At 39.3% G+C, this 14,218-nt stretch overlaps 1 protein-coding gene and 1 long non-coding RNA gene across 9 annotated transcripts in view; both read right to left on the bottom strand.

Moving 5' to 3' along the window:
- The window catches only part of ASIP (agouti signaling protein), a 177,591-nt gene that overhangs the window by 60,097 nt on the left and 103,276 nt on the right, over positions 1 to 14,218 (bottom strand).
- LOC146395272 (uncharacterized) lies at positions 7,974 to 13,854 on the bottom strand. Its single transcript, XR_014831851.1, has 2 exons — positions 12,829 to 13,854; positions 7,974 to 12,532 (listed from the first exon to the last, which is right to left on the bottom strand). It is a non-coding gene; the product is annotated as an uncharacterized LOC146395272 (long non-coding RNA).

The following is a 14,218-nucleotide window of genomic DNA, read 5'->3' as shown; positions in this document are numbered from 1 at the left end:
CGTACCCTCTCCATGCTCCCATGATACCCTGTGCTTACTTTATAACTCAATATCTTATACTATAAGGGCCTGTTTGTGAGTCTGACTCACCTTAGAGTGTGAATTTCATGAAAGAAGTTCTAGGCTTACTTGTCTTTGTATTCTCTGTGCTTTCTATAGGCATCTAGATTCTGTACATGTAGACGCTACATAAATAACCTCTGAAGTAACTAGGTTATAAGCTTTGAAGGATTAGGACCATGGGTTATACTTCTTGTCTTTATATTATGAATAATGAGGCCAGTGTATAGGTGTTCAGAAAAAGTTTGTTAATGCTAACATTTCTGTGCTCTGTTCCTCTCATCGTTCACACATAACCTTACCCTTGCCCATCAAATCCTATTAACTGAGCACTTAGTAAGTGCTCAATAGATTCTTATTCACTGAAGTTGATGCTGATGGCCACTGTGAGAGAGCAATAATAAAGTCATTAATTATGCTCCTATTCAGAAACTCTATTGCAGACTCTAATTATTTAAATAAGAACTTCTGCCTCGTTTTCATACTTTAAGACAACAGGCTTTGGAGCCAGGCTGAATTAGATTTCAGTCTTGGCTCTGCAAATGCACTGGCCATTTGACCTTTGTTAGCGCCTTTTGTGGCCTTAAATTAAAAATGTGGATAACATATCTATTCTATAGAAAATGAGGATATATATGCGATAATGTATATAAGGTATCCTAGCACATACTTGGCACATCAGCCAAAGTCAGCTCTTGCTTCTTTTTTTTTTTTTTTTTTTTTGCTATTTCTTGAGCCGCCCCCGCGGCATATGGAGGTTCCCAGGCTAGGGGTCAAATCGGAGCCATAGCCACCAGCCTACGCCAGAGCCACAGCAACGCGGGATCCGAGCCGCGTCTGCAACCTACACCACAGCTCACGGCAACGCCGGATCCTTAACCCACTAAGCAAGGCCAGGGACCAAACCCGCAACCTCATGGTTCCTAGTCGGATTCGTTAACCACTGCGCCATGACGGGAACTCCAGCTCTTGCTTCTTGATGCTGTCCTTTCTCAAGAGGGCAAGAGGGTCATTTGAGTCACTTCTTTCCACATAGTATCCAGTGGATTATATGGTATTATCCAGTTTAGCCTAAGTTTAAGCTTCTTTGTTCTCATAATACCTGTTCCACAGGAGCTATCAGTCTATGTCTGTACACATTCGAGTGTGTAATATGTATGTACTTGGGAGTGTGTGTATTGAGGTCTATGTAGCTGCCTATGTGTATACACCTGTGTACAAGAGCCATAGGCTTCCAGCTATACTCATATTTTATTTGAGAAACTTCAGAGGCTTAAGTTAAAATTGTTGAATAGGGCACACTCTCTTCTCCCCTTGCTGCTTCCACCTCCACCAACCTGATTTCTCCTGTTAAGTGACAGCATAGTGAGAAGTCTAGATTAAGCTAGAGTGAGCGGATTCCATTATCAACATCTAAAAGCAAATAGGAATGCTTTCCAATATTATCCAGCTATACAACTCACATGGTGCTATAACTCAGTAATGGAAAATGTTGAATGAGTTAATATCACTTTGCTTCAGTGGGGCTGGATGAATATAATAAGCAAAGGGATATTATCTCCAACATCCAAATTTTGGGTGGAAATAGGGGTGTGGAAAATTTTTTTTTCTGTCTTTTTTGCTATTTCTTGGGCCGCTGCCACGGCACATGGAGGTTCCCAGGCTAGGGGTTGAATCGGAGCTGTAGCCCCCAGCCTATGCCAGAGCCATAGCAATGCAGGATCTGAGCCGCGTCTGCAACCTACACCACAGCTCACGGCAACGCCGGATCGTTAACCCACTGAGCAAGGGCAGGGACTGAACCCGCAACCTCATGGTTCCTAGTCGGATTCGTTAACCACTGTGCCACGACGGGAACTCCAAGGGTGTGGAAAATTTATAAGGAACACCAAGTAGACTTGGTGAGCAGCTCCAAATATCACATTCTGTTTGTGGCCTCTCTCATTCTGTCTGAGGGTCTGTGGTATTCACCCCCTAAGATGCTGAAGCCAAAGCTCCATGTTAACATTCCCATCCCTCTAGGTAATTGCCAATTATCTCCAGAATTATTAGGAACATCTGAAAATATTTTCCAAAACAAAGTTAATGCTAATTAACTTATATTTTTAAAAAAATGTACGTCAGAGAGTTCCTGTTCTGGCAAAGGCTGGCTAATTAGGCTGTTACAGACAAACCTCTTGCTGAGAACAATTAGGAAAACTGGAAAAATTATTATTTTTTAAACACCAATTTGAAGGCATAGAAGAGCTACCAAAGCAGTGAGAATTTGCTGATCTAAGATCTGAAAGAAAAGAGAAATCAAAAAAGGTGAACCTGGTGTTTAGGAAAAGTTTACCCTGAAGATAATTGCTGATTCTAAAAACAGAAAGAGCACTGAGAAGCTGAAAAGAGCTTTCAGCAATTTCCCACCTAGGAATGGCAAGACGAAAATTACAATAAGGATCCAGAAGAGAAGGAATGGCCCTGATAACACCCTAGGTTATCCTGGGCATAAGGATGAACTAGAACTAGACCAGTTCTCAGCCCAGAGCCCATCTGCCTGACATAAACCCAAAGTAAATCTTCTCTGGAGGGAAAAAACATCATATGGAAACTCAAATCTCTCTAGATTTCAGGAGGCTTTTTTCTAAGGAAATGGATAATGTGGTTCTAAGAGTTGTACAGAAATGCAAAGGATCTAGTAGTTAGAATAAACAAATCAATCCTGGAAAAGGAAGAACAAAGTTGGAGAATACTTATATTCCTGAGTTCAAAATTTACCATAAAGCTACATCAGGCTTACAATAGAAGTAGCAGAAATAGATAATAACAAGAATTGAGCCCAGAAATAGACCCAGACACATGCAGTCAATTGAGTATCAACCAAGGTACCAAGAAAAATCAGTGGAAAAATGAAAGTGTATTTAACAAATTATGCTGAAACTGGATATCTCTGTGGAATGACAATTCTGAGCTCTACTGCACTCCATACACAAAAATTAATTCAAGAGGGATCACAGACCTAATATCTAGAATAATAAAGCTTCTAGAGGAATATCTTTGCAACCATGGAATAGGCAAATCTTTCTCAGGCATAACATAAAATATAGTAACTGTAAAAGGAAAAAGCGAAATATTAGACTTCAAGAAAATTAAAATATTTGCCCATCAAAAGAGCATTTTGAAAATTAAAACTTTCCAGTAAAAATACAGAGACTGGTAGAATGGATTAAAAACATGTGATTCAACGATAAGCTATGTACGAGAGACTCACATTAGTCCAAATGGACAAAAAGATTGAAAATGAAAGATGGGGAAATGTATTCCATGCAAATGGTATCTAAAATAGAGTAGGAGTGGCTACACTAATATCAGACAAAACAGACTTTAAAAAAAACTTACAAGAAATAAGAAGGACATTGTATATTAATAATAGGTTCAATACAGCAAGAAGATATAACAATTACAAGCATTTATTTACCTAATAACAGATCATTGAAATATATGAAGCAAAACATGACAGAATTTAAGGGAAAAATGGACATCAAAATAATAGTTGAAGAATTTAGTATCCCATACTCAATGGATAAAATAATCAGACAGGAGGTAAATAAGGAAATGGAAGACTTAAAACAATAAGCCAACTAGATCTAACAGACATTATACAGAACACTATATCCAATAAGAGCACAGACATTCTTTTCAAGTGCACACAGAACATTCTCTAGAATTGATCACATTCTGGGCCACAGATCAACTTTTGTTAACTTTAAGAAAACTGAAATCCTATCAAGCATTTCTTTTGGTCTCTTTAGGGCTGCACCCACGGCATATGGAGAATAGGAGCTGTAGATGCAGCAAAAGCAGTTCTAAGAGGGAAGTTTATAGCAATATAAGCCTACCTCAGGAAACAAGAAAAAGCCCAAATAAACAACCTAATTTTATATCTAAAGCAACTAGAGAGAGAAGAACAGACAAGACCTAAAGTTAGCAGAAGGAAAGACATCATAATGATCAGAGCAGAAATAAATTACATAGAAAGAAAGAAAACCATAGAAAACATCAATGAAACTAAAGGCTGGTTCTTTGAAAAGATCAACAAAATTGAAAAATCCTTATCCAGACTCATCAAGAAAAAAATAGAGAGGACTCAAATCAATAAAATTAGAAATGAAAAAGAAGTTACAATGTACATCACAGAAATACAAAGGATCATAAGAGACTACTACAAGCAACTATATGCCAATAAAATGGAAAACCTAGAAGAAATGGACAAATTCTTAGAAAAGTACAATCTTTCGGCATTCCTGTCGTGGCTCAGTGGTTAACGAATCCAACTAGGAACCATGAGGTTGCGGGTTCGATCCCTGGCCTTGCTCAGTGGGTTAGGGATCCAGTGTTGCCATGAGCTATGGTGTAGGTTGCAGATGTGGCTCGGATCCCCGCATTGCTGTGGCTATGGCGTACGGTGGTGGCTACAGCTCCGATTAGACCCCTAGCCTGGGAACCTCCATATGCCGCAGGTGCCCATCACAAGAACTGAAATTGAAACTGTGATTAAAAAACTTCCAACAAACAAAAGCCCAGGACCAGATGGCTTCACAGGTGAATTCTATCAAATATTTAGAGAAGAACTAACTCCTATCCTCTGAAACTATTCCAAAAAATTGCAGAGAAAGAAACACTCCCAAACTCATTCTATGAGGCCACCAACACCCTGATACCAAAACCAGACAAAGATACCACACAAAAGAAAACTGAAGGCCAACATCACTGAAGAACATAGATGCAAAAATCCTCAACAAAATACTAACAAACTGAATCCAACAATACATTAAAAGGATGTACATCATGATTAAGTGGGATTTATCCCAGGGATGCAAGGATCCTTCAATATCCACAAATCAATCTGTGTGATACACCACATTAACAAACTGAAGAATAAAAACCATATGATCCTCTCAACAAACGTGGAAAAAGCCTTTGACAAAACCCAACACCCATTTCTGATAAAAACCCTTCAGAAAGTGGGCATAGAGGGAACCCATCTCAACATAATAAAGACCATATATGAAAAACCCACAGCAAACATCATTCTTGATGTTGAAAAGCTGAAAGAATTCCCACTAAGATCAGGAATAGGACAAGGCTGTCCACTCTCACCACTACTATTCAACATAGTTTTGAAAGTCCTAGCCATGGCAATCAGAGAAGAAAAAGAAATAAAAGGATCCAAATTGGAAAGGAAAAAGTAAAACCATCACTATTTGCAGATGACATGATACTATACCTAGAAAACCCTAAAGACACTAGAGCTCATCAATGAATTTGGCAAAGTCACAGGATACAAAATTAACACACAGAAATTGACTGCATTTCTATATACCAACAATGAAAGATCAGAAGGAGATATTAGGGAAATGATCCCATTTACCCTCACATCAAAAAGAATAAAACACTTAGGAATAAACCTACCTAAAGAGACAAAAGACCTGTACTCTAAAAACTATAAGATGCTGATGAAAGGAATCAAAGATGACACAAACAGTTGGAAAGACATACCATGCTCTTGGATTGGAAGAATTAATATTCTCAAAATGGCTATACTACCCAAGGCAATCTACAGATTCAATGCAATCCCTATCAAATTACCAAGGACATTTTTCACAGAACTCAAACAAAATATTTTAGTTTGTTTGAAAACACAAAAGACCCAGAATAGCCAAAGATATCCTGAGAAAGAAAAATGGAGCTGGAGGAATCAGGCTCCCAGACTTAAGACTATATTACAAAGCTACAGTCATCAAAACCATATGGTACTGGCACAAAAACAGAAATATAGATCAGTGGAACAGGATAGAGAGCCCAGAATTAAAACATGCACCTACAGTCAACATGCACCTACTAATCTATGACAAAGGAGGCAAGAATATACAATGGAGAAAAGACAGTCCCTTCAATAAGGGGTGCTGGGAAAACTGGACAGCCACATGTAAAGGAATGAAATTAGAACATTTCCTAACACCATACAAAAAATAAACTCAAAATGGATTAAAGACCTAAATATACAACTGGATACTATAAAACGCTTAGAGGAAAACATAGGCCAAATACTATCTGACATAAGCCATATTAGTATCTTCTCAGACTCACCACCCAGAGTAATGACAGTAAAAACAAAAATAAACAAACGGGACCTAATTAAACTTAAAAGTTTCGGAGTTCCCGTCGTGGCGCAGTGGTTAACGAATCCGACTAGGAACCATGAGGTTGCGGGTTCGGTCCCTGCCCTTGCTCAGTGGGTTAACGATCCGGCGTTGCCGTGAGCTGTGGTGTAGGTTGCAGACGCGGCTCGGATCCCACGTTGCTGTGGCTCTGGCGTAGGCTGGTGGCTACAGCTCCGATTGGACCCCTAGCCTGGGAACCTCCATATGCCGCGGGAGCGGCCCAAGAAATAGCAACAGTAACAACAACAACAACAAAATAATAAAAAAAAAAAAACCTTAAAAGTTTCTGCACAGTGAAGGAAACCCTAAATAAAATGAAAAGACAACCCACAGAATGGGAGAAAAATATTTGCAGATGAAGCAACTGACAAAGGATTAATCTCTAAATTTATATTAGAGATTCCAAAAAAACAAACAACCCCATCAAAAAATGGGCAGAAGATCTAAACAGACAATTATCCAAAGAAGACATACGGATGGCCAAAAAACACATGAAAAGATGTTCAACATCACTAAATATTACAGAAATGCAAATCAAAACCACTGTGAAGTACCACCTTACACTGGCCAGAATGGCCATCATCAAAAAATCTACCAACAGTAAGTGCTAGAGAGGGTGTGGATAAAAGGGAACCCTATCACACTGTTGGTGGGAATGTAAATTGGTGTGACCACTGTGGAAAACAGTATGGAGATTCCTCAGAAAACTAAAAATAGAACTACCATTTGATCCAGCAATCCCACTCCTGGGCATCTATCCAGAGAAAACCATGACTCAAAAAGATACCTGTGCTCCAATGTTCACTGCAGAATTATATACAATAGCCAAGACATGGAAACAACCTAAACGTCCATTGATGGAGGAGTGGATCCAGAAGATGTGGTACATATATACAATGGAATATTACTCACCCATTAAAAGGAAAGAAATAACAGCATTTGCAGCAACATGGATGGACCTAGAAATTATCATGCTAAGTGAAGTTAGACAGTGAGGCACCAACGTTATATGCTATCACTTACATGTGGAATCTAAGAAAAGGACACAATGAACTTCTTTGCAGAACAGATACTGACTCACAGACTTTGAAAAACTTATAGTTTCCAAAGAAGACAGTTTGGGGGTGGGGAAATGGGCTGGGGGTTTGAGATGGAAATGCTATAAAATTGGGTTGTGGTGGGAGTTCCCATTGTGGTGCAGGGGAAATGAATTGACTAGGAGCCATGAGGTTGTGGGTTCAATCCCTGGCCTTGCTCAGTGGGTTAAGGATCTGGCATTACTGTGAGCTGTGGTGTAGGTCACAGATGTGGCTTGGATCCCAAGTTGCTGTGGCTCTGGCATAGGCCGGTGGCTACAGCTCCAATTAGACCCCTAGTCTGGGAACCTCCATATGCCAAGGGTGTGGCCCTAGAAAAGACAAAAAGACAAAAAAATTTTTTTTAATTAAAATAAATAAATAATGAAAGAAAAGAATTTACAACTGATATTACAGAAACACAAAGAATCATAAGGGATTACACAAGTATATGTTAACACATTTGACAACCTAGAAATAATGGATACATTTCTAGAATTAACTTTCTAAGGCTGAATCAAGAAGAAATGAAAATCTGAATAGACATTACTAGCAATGACATTGATTCAGTAATCAAGGGACTTCCAACAAACAAAAGAACACACAGCTTCATGGGTGAATTATACAAAACTTTTTTTTTTTTTACATATTTTCATTTAATAGCTGCACTTGCAGCATATGGAAGTTCCTGGGATGGGGGTTGAATTGGAGCTGCAGCTGAGGCCTACACCACAGCCATGACAACACTGGATCTGAGCCACAACTGAAAACTTTGCCACAGCTTACAGCAATGTCAGATCCTTAACCGATTGAGTGAGGCCAGGGATCATACCTGCATCTTCACAGAGAAAACACTGGGTCCTTAACCCACTGAGCCACAATGGGAACTCCCTACCAAGCATTTAAAGAGTTAATATCTATCTTTCTCAAACTATTCCAAAAAAATTGATGAGGAATCAATACTGCCAAACTCATCCTATGAGGCCAGTAGTTCCCGATACCAAAACCAGACAAAACACCACAAGACAAGGGAAATTACAGGCCAATATCCCTGATGAATATGGTGCAAAAATCTTCAACAAAATATAGGCAAACTGAATTCGCTAATACATTAAAAGGATCATACATCATTATCAAGTGGAATTTATCCCAGAGAAGCAAGGATGGTTCAATATCAGCAAATCAACCAATGATATACCACATTAACAAAACAAAGGATAAAAATCATATGATCCTCTCAAAAACAGAGAATAAACTTTTGACAAAATTTAATATCCACATATGATTAAAAAAAAAAAACCCTCAAAGTCGGTATAGAGAGAATGTACCTCAATGTAATACAACAAACCCATAGCTAACATCATACTCAATGGTGAAAAGATGCTATCATTTTCTCTAAGATCATGAACAAAACAAAGATGCTAACTCTTTCCACTTTTATTTGACCATAGTATTGGAAGCTCTAGCCACAGACAAGAATAAGAAATAGAGGGTAGCTCCCATCATCGCGTAGAGCTTCCGTGCCTGCCTGCTTGCACCTTTCACAAGTGTCCTATCTTAATAAGTCTATTTCTTGCCTATTATTTTGTCTCTTGCTGAATTCCTTCTGTGAGGAGACATGAAGAACCTGAACTTCATTGAGTCCAGACACAGGGAGAAAGTCCTTTTGTATTTTGGAATGTGATTTTAGAAGGCAGATACAGAAACCTCTTTCCTGAAAAAGAACCTGGTTAAGACGAAGTCCTCATTTAATTGAAACATTCTATCTCAAAATTGGAAAGAGCTAAAGGATGATTTGGAGCAATATCTCTCCCTTCACTCCAACCAGATACCAGATGGTCAATTCACTGAGCATCTGGAGATGGGATTAAGATGGTGGAATAGAAGGACTGGAGCTCAACTTCTCTCCTAAAAACAACAAAATTCACAACTAAAGACTGAGCACTCTTCACCCAAATGGACCAGAAACCTTAAAAAAGATATCCTACTCCAGAAGAAAAAGAGGACACATCAAGAGGTAGAAGCGGTGATTTCATGATATAAACAACCCCATACCTCATGGGCAGGAAGCCCCATGGACTGGAAACTAACTGGTTCACAGACACTCACCTACAGGAGTGAGAGTTCTGAGCCACACAACAAACTCTCACGTGGGGGGATCTGGCACGAGGAGAAAGAACCCCAGAGCATCTGGCATTGAAGGCCAGTGGGGCTTGTGTGCAGGAGCTCCACGGGACTGGGGGAAATAAGAGACCCCATTCTTAAAAGGTGCACACAGATTTTCACGTGCACTGGGTCCCAAGGCAAAGCAAAATCTCTATGGGAACTTGGGTCAAACCTGACTGCAGTTCTTGGAGGACATCCTGGGAAAACAGGGGTGAGCATGGCTTGTTGTGAGGGAAGGACATTGAAAGCAGGGCTCTTGGGAATATTCAGCAGCCGTGCCTTTCTCTGGAGGTGGCCATTTTGGGAAAATCTGGCCCCACCCTCAGTCAGCTGCTGAGAAGCCCCAGCACAAACAACAACCCAGGCGGGATCACAGCCCTGCCCCTCAGTAAACAGGCTACCCAAAGACCCCTCAGGCACACTGCTGCCTCTAATCCCATCCAGAGACAGCCCCACCCACCAGAGGGATTAGAATCAGCTCCACCTACCAGGGGACAGGCATCACCCCCTCCCATCAGGAAGCCTACAGCAAGCCCCCCATACCAACTTCAGCCACAGGGGGGCAGAAATCAGAAGTAAGAGAGGCTACAACTCTACTATTTATACAAAGATCACCACACCAAAAACCTATAAAAATGAAGACAGAGGATTATAACTCAGATGAGGGAGAAAGGACAAACCCCAGAAAATCAGCTAAGCGAGGAGGAGATTCTTAGCCTCCAGGAAAAAGACTTTAGACTGTGGATGCTGAAGATGATGCAAGACATTGGAAATAAACTAGAGGCAAAGATGGATAACTTACAGGAAACACTGAGCAAAGAGATACAAGATATAAAACTTAAACAAGAAGAGATGCAAAATACAATAACTGAAATAAAAAATTCACTAGAAGCAGCTAACAGCAGAATACAGGACTCAGAAGAACGAATAAGCGAGGTGGAGGACAGATTAGTGGAAATAACGGATGCAGAACAGAAAAGAGAAAAAAGATTGAAAACAAATGAACTCTGGGATAACATTAAACGCACCAACATCCATATTATAGGGGTGCCAGAAGGAGAAGAGAGAGAGAAGGGGACAGAAAAAATATTCCAAGAGATAATAGCCGAAAACTTCCCTAACATGGGGAAAGAATCACTCACTCAAATCCAGGAAGCTCAACGAGTACCGTATGAAATAAACCCAAGGGGGAACACCCCGAGACACATATTAATCAAACTGACCAAAATTAAAGACAAAGAGAAAATCTTGAAAGCAGCTAGGGAAAAGAAACAAATAACATACAAGGGAACCCCAATAAGGTTATTGGTACATTTTTCAGCAGAAACTCTGCAGGCCACAAGGGAGTGGCATGATATACTTAACACAATGAAAGGAAAAAAACCTCCAGCCAAGATTACTCTACCCAGTAAGGCTCTCGTTCAGATTTGAAGGAGAAATAAAAACCTTCACAGATAAGCAAAAGCTGAGAGAATTCAGCAACACTAAATCAGCCTTACAACAAATACTAAAGGAACTTCTATAGTCAGAAAAGAACAAGAGAAGAAGGAAGGAAAAAAGAGCAGCAAAAACAAATCCAAAGTAATTAATAAAATGGCAATAAGAACATACATATCAATAATTACCTTAAATGTGACTGGACCAAACGCCCCAACCAAAAGACACAGACTGGCTGAATGGATACAAAAACAAGACCCATATATATGCTGTCTTTAAGAGACCCACTTCACTTCTAGGGACACATACAAATTGAAAGTGAGAGGATGGAAGAAAATATTCCATTCAAATTCCATGTAAGCTGGAGTAGCAATACTCATATCAGACAAAACAGACTTTAAAATGAAGAATATTTTAAGGGACAAAGAAGGACATTACATAATGATCAAAGGATCAGTCCAAGAAGATGATATAACAATTTTAAATATCTATGCACCCAACACAGGTTCACCACAATATATAAGGCAACTGCTAACAACCTTAAAAGGACAAATCAACAATAACACAGTAATAGTGGGGGACTTTAACACCCCACTTACAGCAATGGACAGATCAACCAGACAGAAAATCAATAAGGAAACACAGGCCCTGAATGATACATTAAACCAGGTGGACTTAATAGATATTTATAGGACATTTCATTCAAAAGCAGCAGAATACACATTCTTCTCAAGTGCACATGGAACATTCTCTAAGATTGATCATATCCTGGGCTACAAATCCAACCTTGGTAACTTTAAGAAAATCAAAATCATATCAAGCATCTTTTCCAACCACAACGCTATATGACTGGAAATCAACAACAAGAAAAAAACTGCAAAAAACACAAACACATGGAAACTCAACAACATGCTACTAAACAACAAATGGATCACTGAAGAAATCAAAGAGGAAATTAAAAAATACTTGGCAGCAAATGACAATGAAGATACTACACTCCAAAACCTATGGGATACAGCAAAAGCCATTCTAAGAGGAACGTTTATAGCAATACAAGCCCACCTCAGGAAACAAGAAAAAGCTCAAAGAAACAAGCTAACTTTACATTTAAAGCAGCCTGAGAGAGAACAGACAAGACCTAAAGTTAGTAGAAGGAAAGAAATCATAAAGATCAGAGCAGAAAAAAAGTTAGTAGAAGGAAAGAAATCATAAAGATCAGAGCAGAAATCAATGAAATAGAAACAAAGAAAACCATAGAAAAGACCAATGAAACGCAAACCTGGTTCTTTGAAAAGATCAACAAAATTGAAAAACCCTTAGCCAGACTTATCAAGCAAAAAAGAGAGAGGACTCAAATCAATAAAATTAGAAATGAAAAAGGAGAAGTAACAACAGACATCACAGAAATACAAAGGATCATAAGAGACTACTATATGCAACTATATGCCAATAAAATGGAAAACCTAGAAGAAATGGACAAATTCTTAGAAAAGTACAATCTTCCAAGACTAAACCAAGATGAAATAGAAGAGATGAATGGACCCATCACAAGAACTGAAATTGAAACTGTGATTAAAAAACTTACAACTGGGAGTTCCCGACGTGGCGCAGTGGTTAACGAATCCGACTAGGAACCATGAGGTTGTGGGTTCGGTCCCTGCCCTTGCTCAGTGGGTTAACGATCCGGCGTTGCCGTGAGCTGTGGTGTAGGTTGCAGACGCGGCTCGGATCCTGTGTGGCTGTGGCTCTGGTGTAGGCCGGTGGCTACAGCTCCGATTCGACCTCTAGCCTGGGAACCTCCATATGCCGCGGGAGCGGCCCAAAGAAATAGCAAAAAGACAAAAAAAAAAAAAAAAAAGAAAAAAAAAAAAAAAAAAACTTACAACAAACAAAAGTCCAGGACCAGATGGTTTCACAGGCAAATTCTATCAAACATTTAGAGAAAAGCTAACACCTCTCTTTCTGAAACTATTTCAAAAAATTGCAGAGGAAGGGATACTCCCAAACTCATTCTATGAGGCCACCACCACCCTGGTACCAAAACCAGACAAAGATTCCACAAAAAAAAAAAGAAAACTACAGGCCAATTTCACTGATGAACATTGATGCAAAAATCCTCAACACAATACTAGCAAACCACATCCAACAATACATTAAAAGGATTGTACATCATGATTAAGTGGGATTTATCCCAGGGATGCAAGAGTTCTTAAATATACGCAAATCCATCAGTGTGATACACCACATTAACAAACTGAAGAATAAAAACCATATGATCCTCTCAACAGATGTGGAAAAAGCCTTTGACAAAATCCAGCACCCATTTCTGATAAAAACCCTTCAGAAAGTGGGAATAGAGGGAACCCACCTCAACATGATAAAGGCCATATACGACAAACCCACAGCGAACATCATTCTCAATGGTGAAAAGCTGAAAGAATTCCCACTGAGATCAGGAACAAGACAAGGCTGTCCGCTCTCGCCACGACTCTTCAACATAGTTCTGGAAGTCCTAGCCACAGCAATCAGAGAAGTAAAAGAAATAAAAGGAATCCAAATTGGAAAGGAAGAAGTAAAACTATCCCTATTTTCAGATGACATGATACTATACCTAGAGAATCCTAAAGACTCTATCAGAAAACTGTTAGTGCTCATCCACGAATTTGGCAAAGTCACAGGATACAAAATCAATACACAGAAATTGATGGCATTTCTATACACTAACAATGAAGGAGCAGAAAAGGAAATTAGGGAAGCAATCCTCTTTACCATCACATCCAAAAAAATAAAATACCTAGAAGTAAACCTACCTAAAGAGACAAAAGACCTGTACTCTGGAAACTATAAGCCACTGATGAAAGAAATCAAAGACGACACAAATAGATGGAAAGATATACCATGCTCATGGATTGGAAGAGTTAATATTATCAAAATGACTATACTACCTAAGACAATCTACAGATTCAATGCAATCCCTATCAAATTACCAAGGACATTTTTCACAGAACTCGAACATTTTAAAGTTTGTTTGGAAGCACGAAAGACCCAGAATAGCCAAAGACATCCTGAAAAAGAAAAATGGAGCTGGAGGAATGAGGCTCCCAGACTACAAAGCAACAATCATCAAAACCACATGGTAATGGAACAAAGACAGAAATATAGATCAGTGGAACAGGATAGAAAGCCCAGAATTAAACCCACGCACCTACAGCCAACTAATCTATGATAAAGGAGGCAAGAATATACAATGGAGAAAGGACAGCTTGTTCAATA

This window comes from Sus scrofa, chromosome 17 (genome assembly GCF_054392235.1).
Source record: "Sus scrofa isolate SSC_HxYL_T2T_F1_AM1 chromosome 17, Sscrofa_HxYL_maternal_Yorkshire_Landrace_v2.0, whole genome shotgun sequence".
NCBI lineage: Eukaryota > Metazoa > Chordata > Mammalia > Artiodactyla > Suidae > Sus > Sus scrofa.
This window is presented reverse-complemented; position numbering and strand designations above follow the sequence as displayed.